At 42.8% G+C, this 14871-nt stretch overlaps 1 pseudogene; it reads left to right on the top strand.

Moving 5' to 3' along the window:
• The window catches only part of LOC119361592, a 71934-nt pseudogene extending 57738 nt beyond the window's left edge, over window positions 1-14196 (top strand).
• Window positions 14197-14871: the final 675 nt, after the last annotated feature.

Here is a 14871-nt window from a genome sequence, read left to right as displayed (position 1 = left end):
AATATTTCACGTAGGTAATGGTGAAGTAATTGGTAAAAGTGGTATTAAGAATTTATTTACTTTTGCGGGTGCTTTACCAATGATAGGAGGATCCATTCTTGCTAGAACTACTAGTTTTGTGGATGACATATCTTTGCTTATAGTTGAATTTGATAGACAATTTTTTGACATACATCCTACTACAAACATTATTACTAGAATTTCCAATATTCATGACCCTTCAGTTAAACGATTGACTACAATATTTTTGGTACATGATGGTTATATTATGCATGATGCTAGAGAGATATTTTCTTATTACAAGATAAACCATGAACGCCAACCTATGGCTCAAATATTGCTTGATCAAGATATGATAAAAAGACTGAAATCCACAAATTATGTTGCTTACAATGAGAAACTTAAAAAAAAGGTTTCCCCATCCATTTTGGTTGAAAAACTTTCTAAACACAATGATAAATTTGCTATAAGAAATGTTGAACTACATTGTGTAGTTGGAGAATTATTGCGTGAGTATGTCTCTAGAAACTTGTATAGTGAGGAGATAGAAATAACCAATAAAGGAACAAAAGAAGAGTCTCCTCCACCAAAAAATGATCTCTCTATAAGTTACCAATTAAATTCAGTCCCTTCAATTATTTTTTCTTGCCACTTAGAAAAAATGCTATTGAGATAAGGTAGTATGAAAGGAATATGGATGATCTTCCATATGGTTACACTTGAAAGTATGCATTATACCTAGCTAGGGGCATTGAACAATAGCGCTTGTTGGGGGTTAACCCAATAGTTATATTTATGAATTATTTTTTGTGTGCAAACAAGATTATTGCTAATGTAATGATTGTGTTTTTATCTTTTATTTTGAGTTTGTCCTAGGTAAAGCCTTTGGGATAATTTGGATGATAGTTGAATAGATTCTGTGCAAAAACAGAAACTTCTGCACTAGTATTTGAATTTACATATTTTACTAGAACGTGGTCTGGATCTGAAATATTTACGCAGTATTGTGATATGAGTTTACTATGTTGTCCTAATTTTTTAGAATTTTTAGAGTTCCCAAAGTATGGTTTTAGTTCAGATCATTAAAGACTGTTCTATTTTAGACAATTTCTGTTTTCATTGCATAGTTTGCCTATTTTGATGATGCTATGGAATATATCGGGGGTATAAGTCATGGAGGAGTTGGAATACAATAGTTATTATACAAGGACAATTATGAATTTGATTATAACAGTACCTAAGTTTTTGGTTTACCGATTATACTAATGGATCTCACGAGATCCAGTTTAGTTTTGTGTGCTGAAGTTTTTATGTTTTGGGTCAGTTTACGGTGGATGAAGGAATAAAGTACGGCAAGATCCTGAGCTTGGGGAATCCCAGGGAACCCAAAGGTAATATTCAAGGAATACCCAAGCGTCTAAGCTTGGGCATGCCCTGGAAGGCATCCCTTCTTTCGTCTCAATCCATCGGTATGTTACTCCGAGCTATATTTTTTTTCATCACATATATGTATTTTGCATGGAGCGTCATGTATTGTATTTTGTTTTGCTTGTTGGTAGCCACAATCATTGCCTTCTGAACACACCTTTTTGAGAGTCGCGTATTCATTGGAATTTGTTGGAATGCTCTTTATGCTTCACTATTAAATATTTTGAGTAGGAAGGCGCTCATGTGCTTCACTTATATCTTTAGAGCACGATGACAGTTATATTTTATAGAAATAAGTTTCACTCTCATGCTTCACTTATATATTTTTGGATTTAAATAGGAAGTGGTAATTTGCGTTAACTATATGACTAGTCAAGAAATGATAAGTATCCAGGAGTGATACAATAAAAATTTCATGTAGACAATTGGATACAAAGCATGTGATTTAAGAGATATTGATGTCATAATATGAAAGGGTATTAGTCTGTGGTTCTTAGTTTCTCGAAATATCTATATTAAAGCTTGTTATGTACTACACATTTAAGTGTCTGTTATGGCATAACCAGGACGTTCGAGCATACTTATTCTTCTATGAAATCCTTTGTGTTGTCTGAATCCGGGGTGCACGATGATTAACTCCTCCAACCTCCTCCCTAGGGGCATGCGGGTAGACTTTCCTTTGATGGTTAATAAACTTTCACAATAAGTATTTGAGTTCTTTATGACTAATGTGAGTTTTTGAACGAAAGCTCTCCCACCTATCCATATTTTGCTAGCCCCTTCTATACCGTGTGCCCATTCTCATCTCGAGACTTGGTGCAAACTTGCCAGTGCATCCAAATCCCGTGATATGATACGCTCTATCACACATAAGCCTTATTATATTCTTCCTCAAAACAGCCGCCATACCTCCTTATTATGACATTTCCATAGTCATTCCGAGATATATTGACATGCAACTTACGCCGTTGCTATCCACATGACTTGTGTGTTCGTTGTCATTTTGCTTTGGATGATCATATAGAGATAACATGATATTTGTGGCAAAGCCACCTTCATCATTGTTATAAATGTTACGCTAGATCATTGCACATGATGGTACACTGTCAGAGGCTTACATATAGAGTCATCATTTCTCTTTGTATTTTATCAAGCTGTAAGTAAATAAAAGTGTGATGATCATCATTATTAGATTGTTGCCCCTACCCGTGAGGATAAAAAAAGAAAAAAGTGTCCAAAAAGATCCCACAAAAAATAGAAAAAATGAAAGAAAAAGAGAGATGGAGTGCACTACTATCCTCTACCAAACTTGTGCTTCAAAGTAGCACAATGTTTACCATATAGAGAGTCTCCCTGATTTGTCACTTTCATATGCTAGTAGAATTTTTACATTATAGAACTTGACTTGCATATTCCGATGAAGGGCTTCCTTAAATGCCCGAGGTCTTCATGAGCATGTAAGTTGCATGCACACCCACTTAGTTTCAGTAGTGACCTTTCATACACTTATAGCTCTAGTGCATCTGTTGCATGACAATCCCTACTCCTCACATCGATATCGATTGAAAGGCATCTCCATTGCCTAACGATCCGCCGAGTTGGCGCGAGACTTTCTCATTTTTTGTCTTCCCTTACAAACCGCTACCACCATTCTCTATACCATCCAAAGTGCTAAGTCCATCGCTCACACTCATGTATTGAGTGGAGTTGAAAATGTTGAAGCAAGAAGAAGTACAATAAAAGTTCTTGGTTTGGCACTGGGGGTGCTGATGTGCTATATTTATGTGAGGAAGACGGAGTTATGCCATGCTTACATAATTCAATGAGTAGGGACAACATTTGTTAAGCATTGTATATTTCGAAGAGTAATAATTATTTTCTAGTATTCATGGATATTATTACGTTGATATCCATTGGATCATCATTTCACAATATTCATACCGTAAAATATTACATGATAAGACATGTTAGAGTAGCATTCAACATCAAATATTTTATTTTTATAATTTACCCACTCGACGACGAGAGGAATTAAGCTTGGCAATGTTGATACATCTCCAACGTATCTATACTTTTTAATTTTTCATGCTATTATATTATCAATATTGTATGCTTTATATGAAATTTTATATCAGTTTTGGGAACTAATCTATTAACTCAGTGCCCAGTGCCAGTTCGTGTTTTTCTATATTTTATTATCTTGTAGGAAAACTAAACCAAACAAAGTCCAAACATAATGAAACTTTACGGTGATTTTTTCTAGGCCAGGAGAGATCCTAGAAACCTTGGGAGGTGCCCAAAAGATGTACAAGTGGGCCACAAGCTCACATGGCATGCCCCTAGGCGGGTGGGATACCACCCGATCTTGTGGGCCCCTCGTAACTCCGATCGAAATAATTCCAACCCTATAAATTTCTTAAAATTCAGAAACCCTCAGGGGAGCCTGGAAACAATTATGCCACTGCCGCAAGTCTCTGTTCTTCTGCGATATCATCTGGAAGCCTCTACCGTTCTCTGCTAGAGGGGGAATCGATCATGGAGGGTCTCTACATCAATCTTGCTGCCTTCCCCATGATGCGCGAGTAGATCCTACAGGACCTACGGGTCCATAGGAGTAGTTAGATGGCTATATCTATCTCTTCGATCTTCAATGCAACGTTCCCTTCGAAGATCGATTCGATGTAATCCTATCCGATGAATTATTGGTTTATGATATGATTATTCATTCAAAGTAATTAAGTTTTGTCTGAACTTTATTATGTGTGATTACTATAGCTGTGTATGCTTTCCGATCTATGAGTTTTCTTTGTCCAAGTTGGTTATTAGATCTTCAGAGGAAGTGGTTCATAGTATTAGGTTCGATCTTGCGGTGTCCTCACATAGTGACTGAAGGGGTAGAGAGGCACGTATTTGTATTGTTGCTACTAAGGGTAAAACGACGAGGTTCAGTCATATTAGTTGGTATTACTTTGTCTACATTATGTCATCATGCTCCAAGCATTACCTTGTTTGGTATGAACTTAATACCTCAAGATGCATGCTGGATAGCGGTCGAGGCATGGAGTAATACTAGGAGATGCAGAATCATTTCGGTCTACTTGTCACGGACGCAACGCCTATGTAATTCATCATGCCGGGAATAACGTCATAACTATGTGTTTTTCTCTCAATTTCCCAACAGTAATTTGTCCACCCATCATATTATTATACTTATTAGGGAGGTTCCTCTAGTGATGCTATGGCCTCTGGGACCATTCACTTTATATTTACTAAAACCCTAAAAATACCTTGCTAAATTTTATTATCTTTTATTTTATTTGCAATTTATCTATCTACCACTATCAGGCTTGATCCTTGTAGTTAACGAGAACGAGGGGATTTACATCCCCCTTGCATTCATAACTTACGAGTATTTGCTTTGTGTGTGTGTGCATGTACCGCTTATCTGTTTCACATGGAGTCTCCTAGTTGTTCAATAAACGTTGGTTCTTAACTGAGGGAAATGCTTCGCTACTCTGCTACATCACCCTTCCTCTTAAGGGAAATTCGGATGATGTCTACTAGCACCAAAGAGGCGTGGAGGGAACTGGAGTAACTTGGCATTGGAGCAGGGTTGCAGTAGAGTGAAGGATCTTGCCAATGGGATGAGCCTGAAGGCAAATAAAGGGAAACCTTGAGATCACCTTCACATGGGAGATTCTTTACTGCTGGCCCTACTCCAAGGAGAGATGAAATGTGGGTGCCTTCTTGTCTCGCGCTCCCCTTGAGATTGGATGGGGTAAATAGGTTAATAAAGCAACTGGATAGAAAAACAAGGTGACACATTGGCAAGAACCTAAACCAAAAAATGGTACAGGGTCCTCGAATGCCGCAGTAGGATCATGAGAGGATGCTATAGGGTGATCGCGAACAGTCTTTGCACTAGTTCGGTTTCCACCTTGACCTCCTCTGTGCCCTTCTCGGCATCCACAGCCACCACATGGTCCTGATCCCACAAGCATGTACAACGTGGCCCTAAGATCCTTGAAATATATCGCTGATAGAGGGTGAATTATGTCGTTGTATTCCTTCTATACATGGTCAAGGTGGCCGCACACAGCAAACCAGTCAAGAAGCTTCTCCTACTTCACCTAGTAAATTTGCTGCTTCGAGTCCCGTATCACCGAGACCACATTCTTCAAGGGCTTAAAAATAATGATCTTTACCCATACAGGGCAAAACTTACCGTTGAGCTCGCGCACTTTTCCTGCAAGGGCCGTCACTAGATGAGAAAATTTGTCTGGGACGTCATGGATTTGGATCGAAATATTCAACATGTCAAACGCCACCATAGAAAGGTTGGTCACACCATCATAGTGTGTAAGGATGAAAACATTTCCCCAAAAATTATATTCCAAGGCCCATCTTGCATCACATGGTCCCCATCCCCAAGGCAAATTTTGTGCATTGTGTACAACACATGTGCAAGATCCCATGTCTCTCTCATGTTCATCAAGAACCAAAGTTGACTGTATGGTTGTGAACTCGAACTACTGCCGTCCATCTTGAAATCACTTCTAGTGGAACCCTAGTTCCGCCATGATGTTATCCAACTCAGAAGTAGACCCCGCACCAGACTCCTCTGCCGCTGAACCTGCCGCTGCCATCAGGTCTAGGACATGGCATATACATCATTCTTGAGACTAACCGATGAAAATATCTTGTTGCGTCTCAAAGTGGGTCTGTCTGACTCGGTGATCTCCATCCCTGAGTCCATACTATATGTTTAGTCTCTCTATGCCCATGACTTGTCAAATATAATCGTCAAGTGAATGGTATACTAGTCAAAGGATATGTATCCGCATAACCTTGTTAACTAGGGACCATTAGAACAATTTTCATAAAATATATAGTTCCACAAACAAGTCACATACTTATTGATACATACCATTGATGATGTTCAACTACAATACAAATCACCCATGAATACATTGGAAAATATCATCATAATATGGTTGCCTCTAGGGCATATCTCCAACACGTCCTTGCAAGTATCAATTCATATTTTCTTGATGGACGGTATGTAATCAAGATGCAACAAACATTCAAGGCTTGATATATTTCTACACCCTTTAATACTTAGATCTATCAGGGAAAAATACCAAATGTAGGTATCTCATTTAAGTTATGTTATGTGAGATCATGGGAGAAAGTATGGTCGAGTCGACTAGAGCCTGCAAAACTAAGTGTTTTTAAGCCCGGCAAGCTTTGTGGCTGAAACCAGCTTGGGAGTGAGACACCGGTGTAATATGCAGGTGCTAAGATTCACATTAATAATGTTTGCACCATCTTTACCAAATAAACAAGTCTAATTTGTGGTTCACATGCCATTGTCATTAAAATATGAGAAACGTTACCTTTCAACCAGCGGATGACTCTTGCGTATCCGCCACATCTGTGGCCGTCCGATTTGATGTAATCATATGGCACGTAGCGCTACGCGAGACGGGTCAACAAGTTTGCAACATTGGTTATATTGCAAACACAAATTTGTAACACAGAGTATGTTACAAACATATGAAGCCCCAACAAGTAGGTGCGTTCAATCTTTTTATTGAATTTTTTTCTGCAACGTCTTCCTTGTTGCAAAAATCCTTCCGCAATATCATCTTCGTTGCAGAGAGTTAAAAGGATGAAAAAAGGGTTTTGTAACACAACCTTTGTTGCAAATATATTTCTGCAACAGGACCTTTGTTGGAAAAATAACGCTTAAGAAATTAACTCGTCGGGCTAAAAAATACTAGGTCTGTTACGAGATATATTTTCGTAACATTTAGGTAGTTTTATGTGAGACGGCGTACACACAAAGAAATTGCGCATCAAAAAGAATAACAGCGAAAATGAAGTTTTAGCAGCATTTTCTTTCCTTCACTTTTCTTCCCATGCATCCTCTTTGCTTTGTTTCTCAAATTAGCACGTATATGACTAAAGCACGCATGCTTCCACCCTAGCTTGCGGGTGGCGAGATGGCCAAGGTTGCCTTTTCTACCTCAGAATCCTAGGGAAAGAGCAAGGCCGATGATCCTAGCTAGAGTGTTTTGCTTGGTACCTGCAACCACTGGGAGAGGCGTGCATTCGCTGACACACCCCGCTGGCCCTGCAGCAGTATGTCCTGCGGTGTACCGGCAAATGGAGATGAAGCCGCCCCTGCCTGACGAGAAGGGCACTCCCTAGGACGGGCTCACCAACGACACACACTCTATAAAGGGCGTGTTTGGTTGTCGTGCGCTACAGTATCCGCATTGCATATACTTCTCCACTCAACCTGGCTATGCAAATGCAGCCTCAAATGCATGCATGTTATTTAGTTGCCTGCATGGTCTCTTGTCTGCATGGGCAGAACCACACTGTCTGGTGTTTGGTTGCCTGCATGTCAGTGGACAAACCCAAAGCATGGTGTTTGGTTGTATGCAACGCCTGGTGTTTGGTAACCTCTTTGGCTAGTTGGTGAGGTTACCACCACACTTCGGCAGCACACATCATAAGCATAGCAGAGTATAAACAGAGCATCAACTAGTATAATTCAGATATAAGCAGTACCACACTTCATAACAGTTCAACTTATAAACCATAAACATGTTCAAAGCAGACTCGATAGTACGCTGGAAAGAGGTGGCCCGGCCCTACTTCATGGCGGCAAAGGCTTCATCGTGCTTCCCGCACTTGTTGACGATCTCAATGCCATCCTCGTCGAAGATGATGACCTTGAGGGTGTCGGGACTGAGGAGCTTGAACGTCACCATGTAGCCGATCTTGATCTGATGAACGGCTGCGTAGGTGGCCCAACCTTGATCCAGGGTTACCCTGCCGTTCATCAGCTTGACCGTCACCTTCCAGGAGCAGTCGGTGTTGTTCCTGAACTTGAACTCCGTCAGCACCGCGACGAAGTGCTTGGTGAAGTCCAAGGGCATGGGGATGCACTCAAACTTCGGTGCAAGGATGACCTTGCAGAAGTGAGTTGGGCCATCCTCCTGATGATAGTGGCCGTAGTTGCGGCGCTTGTTGCTGGGGGCTCCTCCATGCCCTCGTCGTCGCCACCCTCAGGCGTCTTCGGGTCTTCCTCGACGGTGGGCGGCAGCACAACCTCGTCGGGCATTGTGAAGGGGCTGCTTGCCCTTGTTGTCAAGGGCCGGGAGCACCTCCGTGCCCATCTCATTACTCTCCTCGATCTGCACACAATTCATGGAGTCAAGCACAGCACAGAGTTCATGGCTAATTGAAGAGCATGTAGTTAAAACAACATGACTGTCACTCTTCTCCTCCTCTCCATCCCCCCTATATTTACTCACCCTGCCCACCACTACTTACCCACCCCCTCTCTTCTCTCACTGTCAACCTTCCTCCTCCCCATCGCCATGAGCTCTAGCTCCGGCTTCAACGCCAACCCCTTCCCTTGGGGTATTGGCTGGCGGGCCTTCTTCCTCGGGTGGTCGGCTGGTGACCGCACCAAGTTCGAGAGCACCATGGAGGTGTGCTCGAACTTCGGCTCCATGCCGGACATGCAGAACGAATATAATGCAGTGCTCATGAAGGCCACTAAAGAAGAGCTGAAGACGCTGATTCCTGACCCAGCGAAGGGCGCGATGGCAGTTGACATCATTCGCTGGGCCATGAATCAGGCCGTCTCCGACGACCCTAAATAGAGGAAGAAGTGGTGCAAGTACAAGACCTACTGGGCTCCTAATGACCGCCGTGCCGTAGTGTACTGGGAGACGGCTATCGCGCCGCCAGCGGTCATCGCTGGGGAGCCTAAGGAGGAGGAAGAAGAAGCGGTGCACATGCCAGCGAGGGTGCCGGAGCCAGGCCGTTGTACCTGGCAGATCGACCTCGATTCCGCCGAGGACGACGACGATGACCCGCCGGCCCGTACGGCGATGAAGAAGAAGATGAAGGCCAGCGGCTCGACCAGCCACTCCGCACGCCGGTGACGGCCACCGCGGTCAGTCGGCTTCCGTTGTGTACCCCCTATCCCCCTATCCTCCAATCCCACAGTCCCCCTTCTGCATTCCAATCTTGCATGTATGAACTTGTATGAACTGCTATGAACTAGTATGAACTACCCCTATGCTTATCTACCTATATTCCCCATTCCCCTCCGCCGAGGATCGGATCTATCACCGTGCATCGAATCTAGCGTGCATGGCGAAGAGAGAGAAGTGCTTACCGCCATTGATGGAGTCCGGTGGTCTTCTTCCTCTGCTCCGCTCCGCCGCCGCCGGTGATGGAGTCCGGTGGTCTTCTTCCTCTGCTCCGATCCGCCGCCGCCGGTGAGAGTTTGGAGAGTGGGGAAGAGTGAGGAGAGGGAGCTGTGAGGCTAATAACTGCCGGCGCTTCGGGAAGCAACGCGGCTTCTTAAGCGTAGCCGCGCGCGTGCAGCCGCCGCCGCCCACGTGCACCGCTCGGGCCTGGCCCTAGAGAAACTGCCGATTCGTGCGTTCCCAGTGAGCCAGGGCCAAAGGTGCTTTAAGAAGCGTGTGATGCAGGTCCAACAATGTATGTGGGCTACCAAACAGGCTGATCACTTCTCGCACGGGCCTGGTCAAGACCTATGCAGGCAACCAAACACGACCAAAGTGTACCACTTCCCGAGCTCATGTGGGACCTCCTATGAGCTCATGTGGGACCTCCTATACGCCGCGCTTTGCGGCAAATTGGCGGACGCAAAAATACAGGAGAAGAATGAAACGCGCGTGACACAGGAATCGAACCTGAGACCAGCTGCGTACTAGCACGCAATAGTAGCCAATCCAACTAACCAGTGCTGTTGTCTAATAAAGCAGTGAATAGCTTAAAGAATAACCATAAATGTAAAACAGAAACGGTATCCTGTAGCGAACTGGAACTAGTACTGTAGCAACTTAGCTATTGTAGTGAATCTGAATTAGTTACTGAGGTGAACGTTTTTTAATGCATATTTTGAAAAAGTATCAACATTTCTTGAATTTCTGAAGAAGAAAAGCGGAGACAGGAACATTTTCTGAATATGTGAACAAAAAAATTGAAAAATATATGCACTGCTTTATTCAGTTTCCATGCGTGCTAATGATTCCAAGTTTCCAATTGTCCGATTTACAGCGCTAATATCTAAGAATAATAACAGTGCCAGAACTCAACACCTTTTGATTTTATTCGAACAAATCTTGGAAATTATGAACAATTTTAACGTAAGTAATGTTTCAAAGTTTGAACATTTGTCAAACAACGCGAACAAATTTTGAAACTCCAAACAAATATTTTGAATACGTGAACAATTTTAAAAACCGGAACATTTTTTTGAAAATTTCTGAATAAAAAGTTGAAAAGCTGACCATTTATCGAATTTGCGAACAATTTTTTGAAAACGCAAACAAAATTTTTAAAAAACATGAACAAATTTTGAAAAATGGGAACAAATGTGAAATCCCCAAAAAATTGCAAAACTGAAAAAAAATGAAACGCGAACATTTTTTGAAAATCACAAAGAAAATTTGAAACTCCGAACAAATTTTGGAAACACAAACAGAATTTTGTACACGTTTTGAAAAGAATGAAATGTTTTTTGAAACCTGAACAAAAACATTCGAACATCTTTTTTAAAACCGAACAAAGTATTGAATATACTGAACTTTTTTTAAATTGCAATTTTTATAGGAAAAATAAAGAAAGAAACAGATAAACAAAAATGAAAAAACACGAAAAAAAGAAGCAGATAATAGACGCCCTCTTGCACGGTATGACACTAGCGTTGTTAAGCTGCAGAGGCTAGCAACCCGAGTGGGGAGGTCTGAGGTTCGATTCGGGACCTCCTCTATGACGCGTTTTGCGTCATACAGCAGCTCGACGCACAGGGGGCGACGGGCTACTGGGCCGGCCCAATCTGATTCCTGTCGCGCGACATAAGAAGGGCATAAAAACAGTAAAGACTGATGGGATTTGATCCCAGGACCTCATGCAACGGACAGTAAGCCCTTCGCCACTGCACCAAACAACAACAGCTGGCTATAAAAGGTGCAAAATATAATAAGACCACATAGAAAGCGTTGAGATTTGGAAAACATTTCTTAAAAATTGCGAGCAGTTTTGAAATGCCGTGATTTCATTATATTCCTTTTAGAAGTGAAGATTTTTTGGTATCCCACTTTAAAAATTAAACACGAACAAATCCTGCAAATCACAAACAGTTTTCGAAAACACGAACAATTTTATGAAAGTTTAACCATTTCTGAAAGAACAAACAAATTACAAAAAAATGTGAACCTTTCTTCAAATTTCTGAATATTTCCAGAGATCACGAACAGACTTTAAGTTCTGAACAAAAATGGACAAACATGAACATTTTTTAAGTTCAGAAAAAAAAGTTAAAAAGAGCATTTTTAGTACAAACAAAATTGTTATTGTATGAGTTTTTGGAAATGCGAACAAAATTTGCAACATGGGAACATTTATTGAAATTGCAAACAAAATGATAAAACCGCGAACATTATTTTAAACATAAACATTTTTTTGAATTGGTGAACAAATCTTCAAAACAAAAATATCTTTTGAAATTCCGAACATATTTTGAAAACCAAGAACATTTATTGAAACTCCCGAACAATTTTTGAATTTGTGAACAAAATTTTAAAAACAGGAACATTTTTTTGAAAATCGGAACAAAATTATTGAAACCACGAACATTTTTTGAATTTGTAAACAGATTTTGAAAAACGGGAACATTTATTGAACTTGTGAACAAAATTTGAAAAACAGGAACATTTTTTAAAATTCGAAACAAATTTTTTGAAACCACGAACATTTTTTGAATTTATGAAAAAAAATTGAAAACCAGGGACATGTTTTGAAATTCTGAATAATATTTGAAATTCCCAAAAAAATTGAAAAAGAAAAATAAACTTGAAAAGAACAAAAGAAAACAAAAAATAAAAAAAGGGGAAAAGAAAGAAACAGTAAAAACGAAAAAACTAAAAAAAAACCGGTTCAGGAACCTTCTGGGAAACTCTAGAAGGTTCCCAAAACCAGAAACGCTGGAAACACGTTAAATGGGCCGGCCCATGACATCGCTCGATCGCCAGGTGTGTGCGAAACGGCGACACTTTGACGCAACGAGCGTCCAATAGAAAATTCCAGCTCATGTACCTCAAGGTCGTGGCCATCTCAGCCCAGAACCTTCGTTCCGGCCGAGGAGGGTCGCTCCCTCACGTCCACAATCGCCAGGATACACATGGGCGCCCAGATCCGGCGGACAAGGACGGGGCAGCCGCTGGGGTCGGCGAGCCCGGTGTGGAACGACGAGTTCATGTTGGTAACCAGCGAGCCATTCGAGGACCCGCTGGTGGTCACGGTGGAGGAGATGGTCGCCCCTAGTCGCGATGAGGCCATCGGTCGCGTGATCATCCCCATGGCGTCACCCTATGTGCACCAAAGCAATGACCTGCCCAAGTCGGTGCCCCCGAGTGGTTCAGACTTCAGACTGTCGCAAGGGATGACAGTGGTCAGTGGACGAGGTCGCAAACGATGAAACTTTGGTTTCTTTTAATGCTATTCACTAGCAATTCCGTCGTTTTTGTATGTCCCATACTTAAACTAGCTAGTACTAGCATACTTGTCAAAGTTTATTTTGCTTATTATTCGTCTTCACACACACACATCTGCCTTTTATAATCAATATATATATTTAACGCACATACTTCTTTTTCATCATTGGCGAAGAAGCTCCGCAAGAGCGCCGTCGGCGTCCTGGAGGTCGACTTCCTGGGTGCGATTGATCTGGCCGTCGGCACAAGGAACTCTTATTGGGCCGCCAAGTACGGCAAGAAGTGGGCGCGTCGGCACAAACGAACGGACATATCCATTCGAGAGGGTGCGACCAGAAGACACGACAGTTAGCAAATACAAACAAGCAGGAGATTATCCTCAATTAATTATATCTAATTAATTCCTAACAAATAAGACCGGGGAGCTCCAGCTTGCTGTCCGGTTCACCTGCAAGTCGTGGGCCAAAATGTTGGCCATGTACGGCAAACCGATGCTCCCCGAGATGCACCACACCAACCCCATCTCCGTGATGCAAACAGCAGGACTACCTCCGGCACCAGGCGATGCAGATGGTGGCCGCGCAGCTTGCCAGGGCTGATCCGCCCCTGCGGAGGGAGGTGGTGAAGTACATATGCTCGACCCACGTGTTCAGCCTGCGCCGGAGCAAGGCCCGCTTCTACCGTATCACCTCACTCTTCTCGGACATCGTCGCCGTTGGCAAGTGGTTCGACGACATTTGCAAGTGGAAGAACCCGCTGACGACGATTCTGGCCTGGTGTGCTACCCGAAGCTGATCCTGCCAATGATATCCCTGTGCATAATCATGATCGTGGCGTGGAACTACCCGCGGCGGCCGCGGAAGCTGCCGCAGATGAACGCGGTGCTGTCACGCGCGGACCTGACACACCCAGACGAGCTGGACGAGGAGTTCGACACGTTCCCCACGTCCAGGCCGACCGACATTGTGCGGATGCGGTAGGACCGGCTGCGCAGCGTCGCCGGCAGGCTGCAGACGGTGGTGCGCGACATGGCCATGCAGGGGAAGCGCGTGCAGTTCCTGCTTCGCTCGTATGACCCCAGGATGACACCCGTCTTCATGTGGCAGTCGTACTGTACCTCACGCCGTTCCACCCGCCGTGGTTCCGGGGCAGGACCAATCTGCCTTTCAACTTCTACAGCCGTCTGCCTTCCAACGACGACCGGATGCTGTATTGATGCATGTAGCATTTGTTCTATATTTCTTATCTTCAATTTGGTTGACTACGTTACCGCCCGCACCTCCTTCAGATCTGTAAGTCTTGTTTTGACTGTCTCCAGTGCAAAACTCTGATTATAATTCCGCTTGACACTTTTGTATATTTGCAAGCAAAAGAGCTTGTGCGTTGCAATGGATACAAAATCTCTATCGTCAAATTGAGTGCATAGCAACAAATAAATTGAATGCATTAGCAACTGCAACAAGTAAACAAATTCACAGCAACCCTAAAACCTAAACCCATTATCTATATTCTCTTCTCCGAGCATAAACCAATTGGCTGCAACTTATGTGTTCAAATCTCCCACAATCCAAAAGGGGAGAGGGAGATGACAGGAAGGTAGTGGGAAGGAACCTTCCTATGCAGCAGCGTGGCAGGCACCGGGAGGCGGTGAGCAGCACCACGGGCAGAGAGATAGTGTTCGCTGTTTTTTAGAGGAAGATGGTATAAGGAGTTATATTTTTCTTCAAGAGGTTTTCCCGTAGATAGATATCCCCATTTCCTGTACTAACAAAGGGCCCCGGACCCAGGTAAACTGTGTCCTCCTCTCGAATCAAGTACTCTCTTTAATGATCTAAACACTCTTATATTTCTTTACAGAGGGAGTACAAGATCCTTCGTTCCTGAGACGGCG

This window comes from Triticum dicoccoides, chromosome 2B, assembly GCF_002162155.2.
Source record: "Triticum dicoccoides isolate Atlit2015 ecotype Zavitan chromosome 2B, WEW_v2.0, whole genome shotgun sequence".
Classification (NCBI taxonomy): Eukaryota; Viridiplantae; Streptophyta; class Magnoliopsida; order Poales; family Poaceae; genus Triticum; species Triticum dicoccoides.
Note: the sequence above shows the minus strand (reverse complement) of the source record. Positions and strands in the feature narration are given on the sequence as shown.